At 37.5% G+C, this 16,899-nt stretch overlaps 1 pseudogene; it reads left to right on the top strand.

Moving 5' to 3' along the window:
- The first annotated feature begins 5,687 nt into the window (after window positions 1-5,687).
- On the top strand, window positions 5,688-6,498 carry LOC101117618 (sodium/potassium-transporting ATPase subunit beta-3-like; annotated as a pseudogene).
- The last annotated feature ends 10,401 nt before the right edge of the window (window positions 6,499-16,899 follow it).

Genomic DNA, 16,899 nt, shown 5'->3' with positions numbered 1-16,899 from the left:
AGAGTGCACAGTTCCTCACACACGGGCATCAAATCAGCCAACATTTTTAGAGCATCCACATAGTCTACAGACATCTATCCTAGGGGTCACAACTCCCCATGTAGAGGTTCATGGCCTATTTGGGCTTCCCAGGGGGATTTAGTGGTAAAGAATCTGCCTGAGAATGCTTGAGACATGAGAGATCTGGGTTTGATTCCTGGGTTGGGAAGATTCCCTGGAATAGAAAATGGCAACCCAGTCCAGTATTCTTGCCTGGACAATTCCATGGTCAGAGAAGCCTGGAGGGCTACAGTGCATAGGGCTGCAAAGAGTTGGACATGCCTGAGTGACTGAGCACCACCGTTGGGATTTCCCTTGTGGATGCCTTTTTCCCAAGACCCATTTCTTTAGTCTCCTGGCTTACTCCACTATTGCTGGTTTGGCACCTGAGTGAAATTTGAAACTGGTCCCTATACAAAAAAGGGCAAGAAGAGACCAAACAAAAACGTAGAAGAGGCAGACCATTCTCAGTTAACAAGTGCCAGGTTTCATAAGTAAGGGAACTTTACACATGAGACTTGTCTTGGCAGCCACAAGACAAGTAGTTCTCAGCATCTGCCTGTCAGGATCTTAAAAGTTTATACAGAGACCTTAATTGGGTTTGGTCACATATTCAGTCCAGATGGTCTCAACAACACTTTACTCTCTCAAAGCTGTGTCTTTTAAATAGCTCTTAGCATTGGAATGATGGGTGGGAACATACATTCTGGGGTGGGGGATAGGGGAAGAATCTCTGATTGTCTGGGTCCAGCTTGCAGGTCAACCAGCAGTCAAGTCCTCTCCATGACCTTCTCCAACAAGAAGTTTTGGAAATGATGAACACACTGAGGGAGTAAGAACTTCAGAAGATCAGATTTAAAGTGAACATGTGCTTGCTACATGCTAGGTCAATTAGGTTGTGGCCAACTCTTTGCAACGCTATTGACTGTAGCCCGCTAACCTCCTCTGTCCATTGGATTCTCCAGACAAGAGTAGTGGAGTGGGTCACAATCCCCTTCTCCAAGGGGATCTTCCTGATCCAGGGATCAAATCCATGTCTCGTGTCTCCTACATCGTCAGGCGGGTTCTTTACCCCTAGCAGCACCTAATATGTGCAATTGGTGAGGAATATGCCAAACACAAAGGAAACAGAATCTAGAGCCCCAAACCAGTATAATATTCATTCATTAATTGTCTAACTTAAAATGTCAAACTTGTGCTCTTAATATGTTATCATCAGTGGGCCAAAAATGAACAATTCCTTTCTTTTTTTTTTCCCACTCTATTCCTGAATCCCCACTGTTATTTCCCTAACTCCAGGAGCACTAAGTCTCTTCAGTCTTTGCAACCCTATGGACTATAGCCTGCAAGTCTCCTTCATCCATGGGGATTTTCCAGGCAAGAATATAGAAGTGTCCCATCATGTCCCTCTCCAAGGGATCTTCCCATTTAGAAGTTCTAGTAAAAAATGTTGTATGTCTATCTGTATAGGCATTTGAACACATATATTTAATTGTGTGTTTTAGCCTGTATGTAACGTTTAATTTACATGAATATATTTTTCACTTCTTGATTTTTCTCATTCATCATTATGTATGTATCAACCTATGCTGCTGTGTATATATGTAGTTTGTTGTTGACTATATTCCATACCGTATGTCTGATATTTGAATAGGATGAAATCCTAGGTTATTGCTAAATGATCTTGAAACCCCCAAATACATTATAGTTACCAATGTGAAGTATTTTAAAGTACTTTTGTAATAACTTCTCTGGGATGTATACAATGGAGATTAGACAGATATGCTTGGGGCTGGTGCACTGAGATGAGCCAGAGGAATGGTACGGGGAGGGAGGAGGGATAGGGGTTCAGGATAGGGAACACATGTATACCTGTGGCAGATTCATGTTGATGTATGGCAAAACCAATACAATATTGTAAAGTAATTAACCTCCAATTAAAATAAATAAATTTATATTTTAAAAAAAAAAGAAATCTGGGTGAGTCTTGTGGTATACAAATAACCACTTTCATTGCATACTCCCAGATGACTTTTCAGGGTTGTATACTCCCATTAGAGATACAAGATGCTTTCTTTTTCTTTTTTTAAAATAATTGTATTTATTTATTTATTTTTGACTTTGAGGGCTTTTCTCTAGTTGCAGTGAGCAGGGCTGCTCTTTTGTTGGGGTGTGCAGGCTTCTCACTGTGGTGGCTTCTCCTGTTGTGAAGCATGGACTCTAGGGTGTGGCCTCAGTGTGTGTGGCTCTCGGGCTCTAGGGCACAGGCCCAGTAGCTGTAGTTCATGGGCTTAGTTATTCCATGACATGAGGGATCCTCCTGGACCAGGGGTCAAATCCAAATCTCCTGCATTGGCAGGCAGGCAGTATCTTCAGCACTGAGGCACAAGGGAACCCCACAGGATGCTTTCTGTGTTCCAAATCTTCACCAGACTTTTGTGTAACTTAACTTTTTCAGTATTTGGGTCAATGTCATGAGTGTAAAGTTTTCTCTTTTCTCAAATTTGCATTTCTCTGATTACTTCTGAGACTAAGGAGTTTTTATACTCTGTTCATAAATGATGAGACAGCAAATAATTTAGATCCACTTCTCCATTAATTATGTACAGTGTAAAAATCTGCCAATTAAATCACATGAAACAATAAATGTAAACTACATGCAAATTGCAGGGATGATAGAAAGTGAAAACGATAATTGCATATCCTTTAAGTTTGATACGCTTTACTTATTAATCATCTGTTTCCCCATCTATGAATTGCCTAATTATATCTGTGGCCATATTTCTATTTGTTGTCTTGTATTTATCTTATTAAATTTAAATATCCCTTTGGTGATCTAAATTATATGCCTTTGTTGGTAAAAGATGACAAGTAATAAGACAAAATAATAGCTTATATTTTAATGCATATTAATAACTGTATTTATTTAAATGTTTATATCCCATGCACTGTTCTGATCTTATTCCATGTCTGAACTTGATTAATTTCCATAAAAGTACAGTGATCAAAATAACACTGGAACATAAAAAGAAATCTGATCCACAAGGACATTAAGAAATATGCCAATTACAAAAACAGAGACAACAAAAATCAGATATGTGCCAATATTTGAAAACAGGCAATGACCTATAATCTGTACCATTTTATACTGCATTCCAATTATTTTAGACATTGTACAGATGCTTTACATATCATTTAAATTGTGTGACTATCTGGCTTTAATTAACATAGTATAGAATTTTACATTGAATACAGTCACTGGTTTTTATATACTCTAATCATTATATTTTCTTCTTATGAATTATCCTTTTTAGCTTTCTAAAGATCTGTTTTCCTGACTCAAGAATGCAGTTATTTGTCAATTTATCGTCTGGAATTTTCTATAATTAACTCCACAATCTTAATTCTTTTTACATTTTTTTTAATAACAAAATATGGGCCATTTTTTTCTTGCATGTGGTGTGCCAGATTGTTCTAAATCAAATCCTAGATATTCCACCCCTCCTTATTATTTCAGGTACCATTATTGCTGTATCTTCCTGGGTACATCTGTTTCTGAGCTTTCTAGTGTATTCCATCAGTCTTATTTTCCTGATTTTTGGGGAAAAAAAAGAAAAGAAAATGTTTTAAAATATGTGTTTCTGTAGTATATCTGTGTACCTGCTAAGCTGATTTCTGTTTCTGTTCCCACAAGAAATTAATTAACAATGAACTTTTACTCTTTTAAAATTACAAATGTATAGAGTTTCAAATATACACAGTTAAATTTTTCTCTTGAACATAAACATGGTTACCTATTACTTGAAAAAGTGATTACAAACTTTACAATGCTAAAATTTGTTATTGATGAGCTGATTTATCTCTATTTTTATTTAGATTTTCTTCATGTTACTTATTGACAATTCTTCATAGTTTCTTGTGACTTGGTTATGTATTAATTCTTAAAAAATATTTTCTTGATTTTTAATTATATTAATCTTGCTTTCAGTTTTTATACTAAGTAATATTCTAAATAAAAATCATTAAATTTTATAAGTGGATATTATATTTAGCAATTTTGATGAAGTTTCATCTGTTTTTAGTTTCAAACTCTGATGTATTTTTAAGACTTTTATAAAAGATAAGTTTTAAGCAAAATTGAGAGGAAGATAATGAAATTCTCCATATAATTTCTGCACCTACATACATATTCTTCTCAATTATCAACATCACTCACCTCAGTGCTAATTTTTACTAAGGATGAACATACATTGATATATCATTATCATCCAAAAAACATTAGGGTTCACCCTTGGTGTTGTAAAATCTATCATACAACAGCTCTCACTGCTTAGATAAATGTATAAGGACATATACCCATCATGATAATATGAGACAGAGTATTTTCACTGTATTAAATATCTTTCATGCTCTACCAATTAATTTCCCCACTCCTCCAACCATACTAACCATTGGTCTTTTTAATATCTCCAAGCTTTGCCCTTTCCAGTGTTGTACATTTGGTATCAAACCATATGTAGCTTTTTTAGGTGTGCTTCTTTCACTAAGTAATATACACTTAAGATTTCTCCATGTTGTTCCAAAACTTCATAGCTCATTTATTTTTAGTGCTGAATAATATTCCATTGTCTGGATATACCACAGTTTATACACTCAACTACTGACGGACATCTTGGTTGCTTCCAAGTTTGGGGAGTTAAAAATAAGGCTGCTATAAATATCCAAGTGCATGTTTTTGTATAGACATAATTTGTAACTCCTTTGCGTACATATGAAGGAGCTTGACTGCTCAATAGTATGACAAGAGTATGCTTAGTTTGTTCAGATGTGTCTTCTGTAAATATTTCCTCAAGTCTTGACTTGTCTTTTGATATTGTTTTTTACAGGTTAGAAGTTTTTAATTTCAATGAAGTAAATATTATTTCTTTCATGGATGGTGCTTTTGATTCTATATCTAAAAAGGAATCGTCAGAACTTCCCTGGTGAGAGCCCTTTGGACAGCAAGGAGATCAAACCAGATAATCCTAAAGGAAATCAACCCTGAATATTCATTGGGAGGACAGATGCTGAAGTTAAAATTCCAATACTTTGGTCACCTGATTCCTAGAGCCAATTCATTGGAAAAGACTCTGATATTGGGAAAGACTGAGGGTAGGGGGAGAAGGGGACGACAGAGGATGTAATGCTTGGATGACATCACTGACTCAATGGACATGAGTTTGAGCAAACCCTGGGTTAGAGTGAAGGACAGGGAATTCTAGCATGCTGCAGTCCACAGGGTTGCAAAAACTCGGACACACCTTAGTGACTGAACAACAAACACCAGCAGTTAAGAATAACTTTCCTAGAGGGGTGGGATGGGAAGGGAGATGGGAGGGAGGCTCAAAAGGGAGGGGAGATGGCTAATTCATGTTGAGGTTTGAAAGAAAACAATGAAGTTTTGTAAAGCAATTATCCCTCAATAATAAAAATAATAATAATAGTAAAGAATACACTCCTGCTTGAACGCTCACTGCATTGAGGAGGTTTCCTCCGCCGATGCGCATTCTGCCAACGTTTCAGGGCTGCTCTGCTCTGTAACAGGGATGCACCTCCATCCTCCTTACAGCTTCCGCCCCGCCGCTCCCCTGGCAGTAGGCACACACACCATGAAGAAGAGAAACAAGAAGTCCTTCAACCGGAGTCTGGCCGAGTGGAATCACAACCAGACCACCGGAGAGTTCCTGGGGCGCACCGCCAAGAGCTGGGGTTTGACCTTGCTCTTCTCTCCAGTCTTTTATGGGTTCCTGGTTGCACTCTTTCCATTCGCGGGATGTGGGCCATGCTTCAGACTCTGAAGGAAGAAGGTTCCAAAATATCGTGACCAGATTCCTAGTCCTGGACTTGTGGTTTTTCCAAAACCAGTGCCAGCGTTGGATTTTTCATTCAGCCTGTCTGATTCAGTATCTCATCAAGCGTACATTGATGACCTAAGCCATTTGGCTTAGAAGAACAGAAGAATCTCACAGATTGTGCCAATAGAAACTTTTGAGCAGAAGGGTCCAGAATACACAGCATGTCAGTTTCCTCTTTCCTTACTTGAAGCATACTGTGGTATGGATGATCCCACATTTGGCTACCAATCAGGAAACCCTTGTATCCTTGTGAAAATTAGCAGAATAATTGTATTAAAGCCTCAAGGAGAATCAAGGATAGACTGTATTGCAAAATGTGAAAGCACAGCAGTTCTATCAACTTATCCTCCCAATGGAAAGATAGATTTAAAATATTTCCATACTATGGAAAACAAAACAAAACTGCATGGGAGCTATGTGCAGTCTCTAGTTGCTGTCCAGCTCAGCTTTGGTAGTGATGGTGATGTAAAAAAAGTAACAGTTGAGATCACCCGACCTAAAAACTCAGAATGACCATGATAAGTTTTTAGGACGAGTTGCATTCAAGATCACCATGCACGCGTAGTAGGAGTTAGGACGTCTCCACAAAGTAAATGTTTTGTTGTCTGTCTTCATTTTGTATCAGCCAGACCTGCCATTGCAGAATTATGAGACCGCCTTAGAGAAAGGTGGAGTGGTACATGACACTGGGATGACATAGTGTGCTTCCAGATAACAGTGGTCCATGTCCTTTGAGGTAACTGCCTGTTGCCTCTGCTGCCTTTTGACACATGTACAGTCACCAGATAGGAACTGTGAACACCTGATTCTGAACATGTAGGTTGGGGGTCTTGTCCAATTTTTATGTGGTTTAATTGCCAAGTGTCTAAAACGTAATGTACTGTGCTATGTAAATATTTTATAGATTGACTGGTTAACTGTCATATTTTTATGCCAGCAAAGTTTTAGGGGTTAAATGGTATGTGACCAACATCAAATAATTTTACAGATACAAGAAATTCAGTATGTGTAAAAGTTCTGTATGTGAGGAGAAAAAGGATAATAAAAGTGGATTTGAAAAAAAAAAAAAAATACAGTTTCCAATGCACGGAGCACAGGTTAGATCCCTGGCTGGGGAAGTAAGATCCCACATCCTGTGGGGTAACTAAGCCCCTGCCACAACTAGAGAGAAGCCAGCATGGTGCAATGAAAGGCAACAAAAGATCCCGCATGCTGCAACTAAGACCTGGCACAGCCAAATAAATTAATATTAAAAAATAAATAAAAAGGCATCCCCATACCTAAAATCATGTAGGCTTTCTCTCTTTTTTTAAAAAATTTTTTATTTATTTATTTTTTTAATTTTAAAATCTTTAATTCTTACATGCGTCCCCAAACATGACCCCCCCTCCCACCTCCCTCCCCACAACATCTCTCTGGGTCATCCCCATGCACCAGCCCCAAGCATGCTGCACCCTACGTCAGACATGGACTGGCGATTCAATTCTTACACGATAGTATACATGTTAGAATTCCCATTCTCCCAAATCATCCCACCCTCTCCCTCTCCCTCTGAGTCCAAAAGTCCGTTATAAAACACCAATACAGTATACTAACACATATATATGTAGGCTTTCTCTTATTACTTCTAGGAGTTTTACAGTTTTGTATTTTACATTTACATCTGTGCTCCCTTTTGAGTTAATTTGAGAAGGTTATAAGGTATTTCTACATTCATTTTTGTCTCATGTGAACAACCAGTCATTCCAGCACCATTTTTTGCAAAGATGAAGAGACTATCTTTGTTTGCTCCATTGCATTGCCTTTGCTATTTAACAAAAATCCGTTCACTATATTTATGTAGATCTACTTCTGGGGTCTCTAGTTTGTGACACTTGTGACATATTTGCCTGTTCTTTCATCAGTACTGTATTTAGTCACTCAGGCATGTCTGACTCTTGGGACCAGGCTCCTCTGTCCATGGGGATTCTCCAGGTAAGAATACTGGATTGAGTTGCCATGCCCTCCTCCAGGGGATCTTCCCAATCCAGGGATTGAACTCACGTTTCCCACATTGGAGGCGGATTCTTTACTGTCTGAGCCACCAGGTGAGCCCTCATCAATACTACATCATGTTAATTACTATAGTTTTATAGTAGGACTTGAAGTATGGTTGAATCTGTCCTACAAGTCCATTCTTCTCCTTCGATATAGTATTGGCTATTCAGGGTCTTTTGCTTCTCCATGTAAACTTTAGAATCACTTTATCAATATCCATAAAATGACTTGCTGCACCTGATGGATTTATAATGTGGCTGATAAAGCCTAAAAATAATTAAAAAGTTAATTCTCTTCTTTTTCTAGCAGATATTGCAGCATTCTCTTACAGCACTTTTTTCTTGGTTTAAAATATTCATAGGGCTTAACTAAAAGCAATAGCAGTTGTGACAGACATGCTTTTATAAATTTTTTTCAAGTTTAAGAGAAATGAATTTTAGTAACTCCGTGAATTTTGATGATTGTTTTCAGTATGTGTAATATAGGCATCTTAAGGTATTAATAGAATGTTCCTTTACATTCCTTCTGATCAAATATATTTTTAAAGTCACAAATATGAAACAAAATTTATCGAGATATTTTCTTAATGTATTGAATTATCACTTCAATATTTCATATATGTAACAAAATATATAATGTATTGCAAGTGGTAATAGAACAGTCCAAAATTTTTTAAGTGCATGGAAAGATTTTCCATTTTCTGTTGTCTTCTTTTGTCAGCCCCTCAAACATGCACACTGTATCCTGGGATGACATTTTTTTCTTAAATGCCTCCTATTTCTAAAGAGCTTTCACACAGATTTTTGTGTCAGTTTTCCAGATCCACATATTTCTCTGTCATCTCAAGCCTGAAGTATTCCCATTTTGGGGGAAAGCCAGCAGCTCATACTAGTTATTTTTTTCCCACCCACGTGGAAATTTATTATATCATAAATTTGACATTTCATATCTGTGGGATCAGTTCAGTTCATTTCAGTCACTCAGTTGTGTCCGACTCTTTGCAACCCCATGAATCGCAGCACTCCAGGCCTCCCTGTCCATCACCAACTGCCGGAATCACTCAAACTCACATCCATCGAGTCAGTGATGCCATGCAGCCATCTCATGCTCCATCGTCCCCTACTCCTCCTGCCCCCAATCCCTCCCAGCATCAGAGTCTTTTCCAATGAGTCAACACTTCGCATGAGGTGGCCAAAGTACTGGAGTTTCAGCTTTAGTATCAGTCCTTCCAATGAACACCCAGGACTGATCTCCTTTAGAATGGACTGGTTGGATCTCCTTGTAGTCCAAGGGACTCTCAAGAGTCTTCTCCAACACCACAGTTCAAAAGCATCAATTCTTCGGCGCTCAGCTTTCTTCACAGTCCAACTCTCACATCCATACATGACCACTGGGAAAACCATAGCCTTGACTAAATGGACCTTTGTTGGCAAAGTAATGTCTCTGCTTTTGAATATGCTATCTAGGTTGGTCATAACTTTTCTTCCAAGGAGTAAGCGTCTTTTAATTTCATGGCTGCAATCTCCATCTGCAGTGATTTTGGAGCCCAAAAAATAAAGTCTAACACTGCTTCCCCATCTATTTCCCATGAAGTGATGGGACCAGATGCCATGATCTTAGTTTTCTGAATGTCGAGCTTTAATCTGTGGAATAAATATTAGTCATTCAGAAATTCATGTTGTGTAATAGCTTCTGCATATAGGAAAAGAAATTTAGATTTTTATTTTGAATACACAAAAGTTAATTGAAATTACAAAGCTAATAATCATAAATAGAAAAACTCAAAAAGTACTGGAAAGAAGTGTTGTTGAACACACCCAGATTTAACTATATCAATACAGAAAGCAACAATATAGAGCAAAGGACTTGCATATTCAAAGGTTTAAAAATCTATATAGGAAGAAATAATTTGCAATATATATAGTACTGAGAAAGAATTATTATCTAGGCCAAAGGTAAGAAAAGGAAAATATGTCATGAGTCATTTATTAGTAAATAAAATAAGTAACAATGTTTAATCTATTTAAAACAAAGAAATTAACTAAACTTACAAGAAAATCAAACATAGAAACCAAAAGAGAAAAGATCAGTTTAAATTCATTTGTGATATATCTAAGCATGTTATAGAGTAAAACTTATAAGCTTATTACATTTAAATCAGTGGATTTAATTTCAATTCAGGTAAAAAAATAGAAAGACCCGAGACTGATGCATATTACAATACAAGGAAAAATAGAAAAGAGACTATAATGATCTAGGGGATAGCCTAGCCAGTGTTGTTGAAAGCAGGAGGAAATAGAAAGACTGGAGAGAAGGCAAAGGAATAATTTGTTGAAAGAAATGACTTCTCAGATTCAAAAGGCACAAGAATTCAATGAGATAAATCATCATGTGGGCATATCTTAGTGAAACTGCAGGTAACTAAATACAATGAGAAGTTTTTAAAAGCTGTCAGATCCTGGTCTATCAATATGTAGGCTAGTTGTTGAAACATTAAACAATCATAGGGATTGGTGAGGAAAGAAATTGGTTACCTATTGTACTGTATCCAAATATGTGCTGCCCTGGAGTAGATTATTTTAGGATTGCACACATCATTTTTTAAAATTTGTTAGCTCTAGGACTCTGCTGCATTCTGTTCAATCTATGTTTGTTCAACTTTCTGCAGTCCCATGGATTGTAGCCCATTGTTCTACAATCCATGGTTCCTCTCTCCATGAAATTTTTCAGACAAGAATACTGTAGTGGGTTGCCATTTCCTACTCCAAGGGATCATCTCAATTCAGGGATCAAATCCACATCAGGTGGATATTTTACCTGCTGAGCCATTGGGGAAGCAATTTCAAAATTAGACTTTAAAAAAAAAAAAAAGAACAAGAGTGTATAAATTTTAAACCAGTATGTGAATGGGTGGGAAACTAAAGAAACATCCAAATTCCAAAGATATCAGGGAGAAAAAAACCATAAATGATGGAGTATAGAAAGACACAAATTATAATAGTAGAAATTAGTCTTTAATACACTGAAAAGTATAATCAGTAAAATGGTCTAAATTGCCCCATAGGAGGTAGAGGTATTTTTAAAATATTATACAAGGAAAATTCTAAGTAAAGGACATTTTTCATTGTTATAATATCATTAGAAAAAGCAACTTTAAATAAAAAATCTATCAAAAGATAAACTGAACCATATTAGAATTCCTAATATTTTATTTGAGCAAATATAATTCCAACCAGGCAAAGCAAACCAAAATTGGTTAGGAGAACTCCACAGACAGAAATGAGATGAAAGTCTTTTAAAAAGAAGACTAGAAGGCAAAGCAAATATTAATAAATTATTTGAGTCACTATTGCTTAAGCAGTTGCCTTATTTAGGAAAGCCTAGTTGGCCGTCTGTACTAGTTGCTCTTAAGTTTTTTCCCTGGGATTTGAGTGTATTGACTGTACCTTAGATTTTGTTTACATAAACTACCAGTGGATTGAAACCACTTCAGTCTAATGGCATCTTTTCTTAATTGTATTCCTACATATCAGTAATACACAATTAAAATGTGTACTGAAAATTCAATTTCAAACAATATTTAGAAATGTTTCTAATGTGAACTGAGAAATATGTATGCAGTTCAAGAGGCAACAGTTAGACCAATACAAGGAACAATGGACTGGCACCAAATTGGAAAAGGAGTATGTCAAGGCTGAGTATTGCCACCTTGCTTATTTAACTTATATGCAGAGTACATCATGTGAAATGCCGAGCTGGATGAAACACAAGCTGGAATCAAGATTGCTGGGAAAAATATCAACCTCAGATATGCAGATGACACCACCCTTATGGCAGAAAGCAAAGAGGAACTGAAGAACCTCTTGATGAAAGTAAGAGAGTGATAAAGCTTAAAACTCAATATTCAAAAAACTAAGATCATGGCATCCAGTCCCATCACTTCAATGCAAATAGATGGGGAAACAATGGAAACACTGAGGGATTTTATTTTCTTGGGCTCCAAAATCACTGCAGATGGTGACTGCAGCCATGAGATTAAAAGATTCTTGCTCCTTGGAAGAAAAGCTATGACCAATCTAAAAAGCATATTAAAAAGCAGAGATATTACTTTGCCGACAAAGATCCATCTAGTCAAAGCTATGATTTTGCCAGTAGCCATGTATGGATGTGAGAGTTGGACCATAAAGAAAGCTGAACACTAAAGAATTGATGCTTTTGAACTGTGATATTGGAGATGACTCTTGAGAGTTCCTTGGACTGTGAGGAGATCAAAGCAGTCAATCATAATAGGAAATCAATCCTAAATATTCATTGGAAGGACTGATGCTGAAGCTGAAGCTCCAATACTTTGACCATCTGATGCGAAGAACTGGCTCATTTGAAACGACCCTGATGATGGGAAAGATTGAAGGCAGGAGGAGAAGGGGATGACAGAGGATGAGATGGTTGGTTGGCATCTCTGACTCAAAGGACATGAGTTTGAACAAGCTCCAGGAGTTGGTGATGGACAGAGAGTCCTGGCATGGGGTTGCAGAGAGTTGGGCATGACTGAGTGACTAAACAGAACTAATGCAAGCTTGTTGACAAAATAAGATAGGAACAAGGTGTTAACAATCTTCACAGATAGAAGAACTATTCTATGTACATGCAGACAGTGGTAATCTAGGAGAAGAGATAATATGTAACTAAAATTTACATGCACAGTGAGTCAATAAAATTTATTCCAAAAAAGAAAATCAGTTTAGAAATTAGAAATTTAGATGAGTCAGGTAATGATTGGCTTGTTACATCAAGTTACCGGAAATGGACCTTATTTATTTATTTTTTTTCACTACTGAATGAAATGGAACTTCAGCGACTTGGAAGACTGATTTAATACTTTCCAAACTATATTTTAGGAAGAAGAGAATTCTAGTAGATGGATTGAAGCAGGGCTCGCCTGATGACAGGGAGTCCTTTAAAGTATATCTTTCTTCTCTATCATTTTAAGTTTATTAGACATTAAAATTATTTTCCAGTGAAATGACTTTTGTAATCTATAACCATTCAAGCTGTGTTACTCTTGGAATATGCATTATGACAGTGTTTTCCTTTAGTATATTTATTTCTTTTGTAGCCTATAAACTTCTTCATATATCTTCTTAAAATGGCAATCACCACTAAGAATATTCTTTTATACCTTATTAATATTGCAATAACCATTAAGACTATGCAACATATATTTCAGTAATATAGCAATAACCATTAGCTTTTTAATGCTAATAAAATGTATAAACATGTCACTGTAATATACACTGCTAAGTTCATACACATTCATTGGTTGATGATTCTAATAGTATAATGGAAAAGGAGATAAGTTATAGAGAGAAAGGCGTGACCTTTGGAGTCAGGCCCGAACTTAATTCCTGACTCTACAGTTCTGTAATTGAGAACTTTTTTTTTCCCTTAGATTTATTGATTAATCTCTTTACCACTGTGGATGGTGATGACAACCACTCAGTGTGTTGGTAGGACTAAATGAGATGATGGTTACAACATATTTTAGGCTCCAAATAAAATGAGTTCCTTTCAAATTTCCCTTAACATTACAGAATATAGTGAGAGGGAATAGAAAGTATGATAGCAAAGCCTCTGATTCTGTTCATGTGTGTGTGTATATGTGTGTGTCTCATGGAGGGAGCAGAAAATTTCTTTAAGCTCGATAATGAAAAATATTAAAATGAGAACTAAAAAATTAATTATTCATGTCCAATATATTCAAATAATTGAAAGCATACCAATAATTAACTAAGGGTTTTAGCAGTTCTTATAAGTCTCATTAATATCCTCATGGATTAAATGAAGTTCCTGAAAATAAAGTCTGCAAACTGATACAAATACTGAAAGAAGTTATCATTGCTCATGCCTATATTACTCACATGGTAATATACAATCAATAAAGTATATATCCCCTTTCTTGTAACACCTGTTTTTATGGTAAATGCGGTATTTATGTTTAGAATCACCTTTGTTTTCACAGGAACTTTAAGAGGATGCATGCCATAACTCTTTTAAAAGAGGATTCTTAAGCCTGTGTGTGTGTGCATATGTGTTTCCTGTAGAAAGATAAGAAGAATAAAGTTTGAATACAAGAAGACTGACAAATAAGAAGCATGGAATGATGGTAATGGAGATAACAGTAATAACTAAAGCTACTGACTTATTGTTCTAAGGGCTCCAGGGTGAGAGGACCAGTGGGAACCGAAATGTTCACAAAGCTCATTTCTGCATATTGCTGTCAGACCCTGTTATATGTAGCCTCCCCTTCCTGCTAGTCAGAATTTGTCACCCCTCCATTGGAAGGACTGAAACTGAAGCTCCAACACTTTGGTCACCTGATGCCAATAGTTGACTCATTGGAAAAGCCCCTGATGTGGGGATAAATTGAAGGCAGAAGGAGAAAAGGGCAACAGAAAAATGAGATGGTTGGACAGCATCACTGAGTCACTGGCCGGGAACTTGGACAAACTCCTGGAGATGTAAGGGACACAGAGGCCTGGCATGCTGCAGTCCCAGGAGTCGCAAAGGGTCAGACATGACTGGGAGGCTGAACAACAAATGACAGTGATTCCTATTTTTACTTGCTGTCCCTGGACACAAGGAGTCCAGGATGTTCAAGCAGCAGCCAAAGTTTATAGTCTAATGAGACCCTTGCTCCTTTCCTAACATCATGCCTTTTTTGGGGGACCAGAGACTCCAACTCATGGAGAAGACAATTCCAGGTACACAGAGCACAAAACACTCCAGAGTTTTGGTGAATGGAACCACTATTGTTTCTCCCCTTTGTTTCTAAGATCCAAGCATTCTTCCTGCTGATAACACATTTCAGTTCAATTCAGTTCAGTTGCTCAGTCATGTCCAACTTTTTGCGACCCCATGAAACGCAGCATGCCAGGTCCCCCTGTCCATCACCAACTCCCGGAGTTCACTCAGACTCACGTCCATCGAGTCCGTGATGCCATCCAGCCATCTTATCCTCTGTCGTCCCCTTCTCCTCCTGCCCTCAATCCCTCCCAGCATCAGAGTCTTTTCCAATGAGCCAACTATTCGCATGAGGTGGCCAAAGTACTGGAGTTTCAGCTTTAGCATCACTCCTTCCAAAGAAATCCCAGGAATGGATTGATTGAATCTCTTTGCAGTTCAAGGGACTCTCAAGAGTCTTCTCCAGCACCACAGTTCAAAAGCATCAATTTTTCTGTGCTCAGCCTTCTTCACAGTCCAACTCTCACATCCGTACATGACCACAGGAAAAACCATAGCCTTGACTAGATGGACCTTCGTCGGCAAAGTAATGTCTCTGCTTTTGGATATGCTATCTAGGTTGGTCATAACTTTTCTTCCAAGGAGTAAGCATCTTTTAATTTCACGGCTGCAGTCACCACCTGCAGTGATTTTGGAGCCCCAAAAAATAAAGTCTGACACTGTTTCCATAACACATTAAGTTCTCAAATTCAAAGCATTCACTACGTCCTAAAGGACAGTAGCACGTCTTTCCATCCATGCATACTAAATTGCTTCAGCTGTGTCTGACTCTTTGCAACCCCATGGAGTGTAGCCCACCAGGTTCCTCTGTCAATGGGATTCTCCACGCAAGAATGCTGGAGTGGGTTGTCATTCCCTTCTCCAGGGGATCTTCCCAACCCAAGGATCACCTGGGTTGATGATCTTACATCTGCATGGGCAGGTAGGTTCTTACCACAGTGCCACCTAGGAAGATAACATCTTTCTATAGTATGAAGCTTTAGCTTTAGAAAGTTGCTCTAGTACTCTATGAGGCAGGCTTCTTTTTTTTTAATTTTTATTTTTACTTTATTTTACTTTACAATACTGTATTGGTTTTGCCACACATTGACATGAATCCACCACGGGTATACATGAGTTCCCAAACATGAACCTCCCTCCCACATCCCACCCCATATCATCTCTCTGGATCTTCCCCATGCGCCAGCCCCAAGCATCCTGTATCCTGCATCAAACATAGACTGGCGATTCATTTCTTATATGATAGTATACATGTTTCAATGCCATTCTCCCAAATCATCCCACCCTCTCCCTCTCTTATGAACAGTTCTATGTATGTATTGACCAGTGGAGGCAATTTCCATCACTTCTTTGCTGTCAAGTAGTCCCTCATCTCAGATGCTCCAGTGTGTCAAATTATATGAGCATGTATCAGGCAATTGCTAAGCCCCTAAGTAGTCAACTATTGCAGGCTCTGCAAGCAAGATACGCAAAATGTAAGTTTGTAAGGATAAACCTTTGTCTTGTCAAGGTCAGACGGAGCCCAAAGCAGTCAACTTGCAGAAAAGTGGCTGGTTGGTCTCTCTTGTTTTAAAGAGGTACTGCTTTCATTTTTGGAGTTTTTGTTTATTTCACAGTGATGGTATGTACATATACCCTCAAATAAATATTTTCCTCAATTAGTTTTAGCCTAATAAATTCAGCAGTGCTAAAAAAATAACTTAGTAAAATGTTATTGGAGGTGTGTATCCATATCAGCACTTCGAGATAAAGAGACTTCAAAAATAAAAGTGCAGTCTTTTGGAAATAAACCATTTTTAAAGTGTTAGTCTTTTCTGTTTTTTTTCTTTCAATATTTTATCTAAACCAAATTATCCATAACTTTTTTTTTTTTTTTGCACAAAATAGTCTTTGTTAGTGCTTATTTGGAAAAGGAAATGGCAACCCACTCCAGTGTTCTTGCCTGGAGAATCCCAGGGATGGGGAAGCCTGGTGGGTTGCCATCTATGTGGTCGCACAGAGTCAGACACGAGTGAAGCGACTTAGCAGCAGCAGCAGCAGCAGTGCTTATTTAGTAAAGAACTGTGATCTATAATATAAAATCATGCTGGGATCTTCATATTAAATCACTTTTAAATATTGCATTTAC

The sequence above is a fragment of the Ovis aries genome, chromosome 16 (assembly GCF_016772045.2).
Source record: "Ovis aries strain OAR_USU_Benz2616 breed Rambouillet chromosome 16, ARS-UI_Ramb_v3.0, whole genome shotgun sequence".
Classification (NCBI taxonomy): domain Eukaryota; kingdom Metazoa; phylum Chordata; class Mammalia; order Artiodactyla; family Bovidae; genus Ovis; species Ovis aries.
This window is presented reverse-complemented; position numbering and strand designations above follow the sequence as displayed.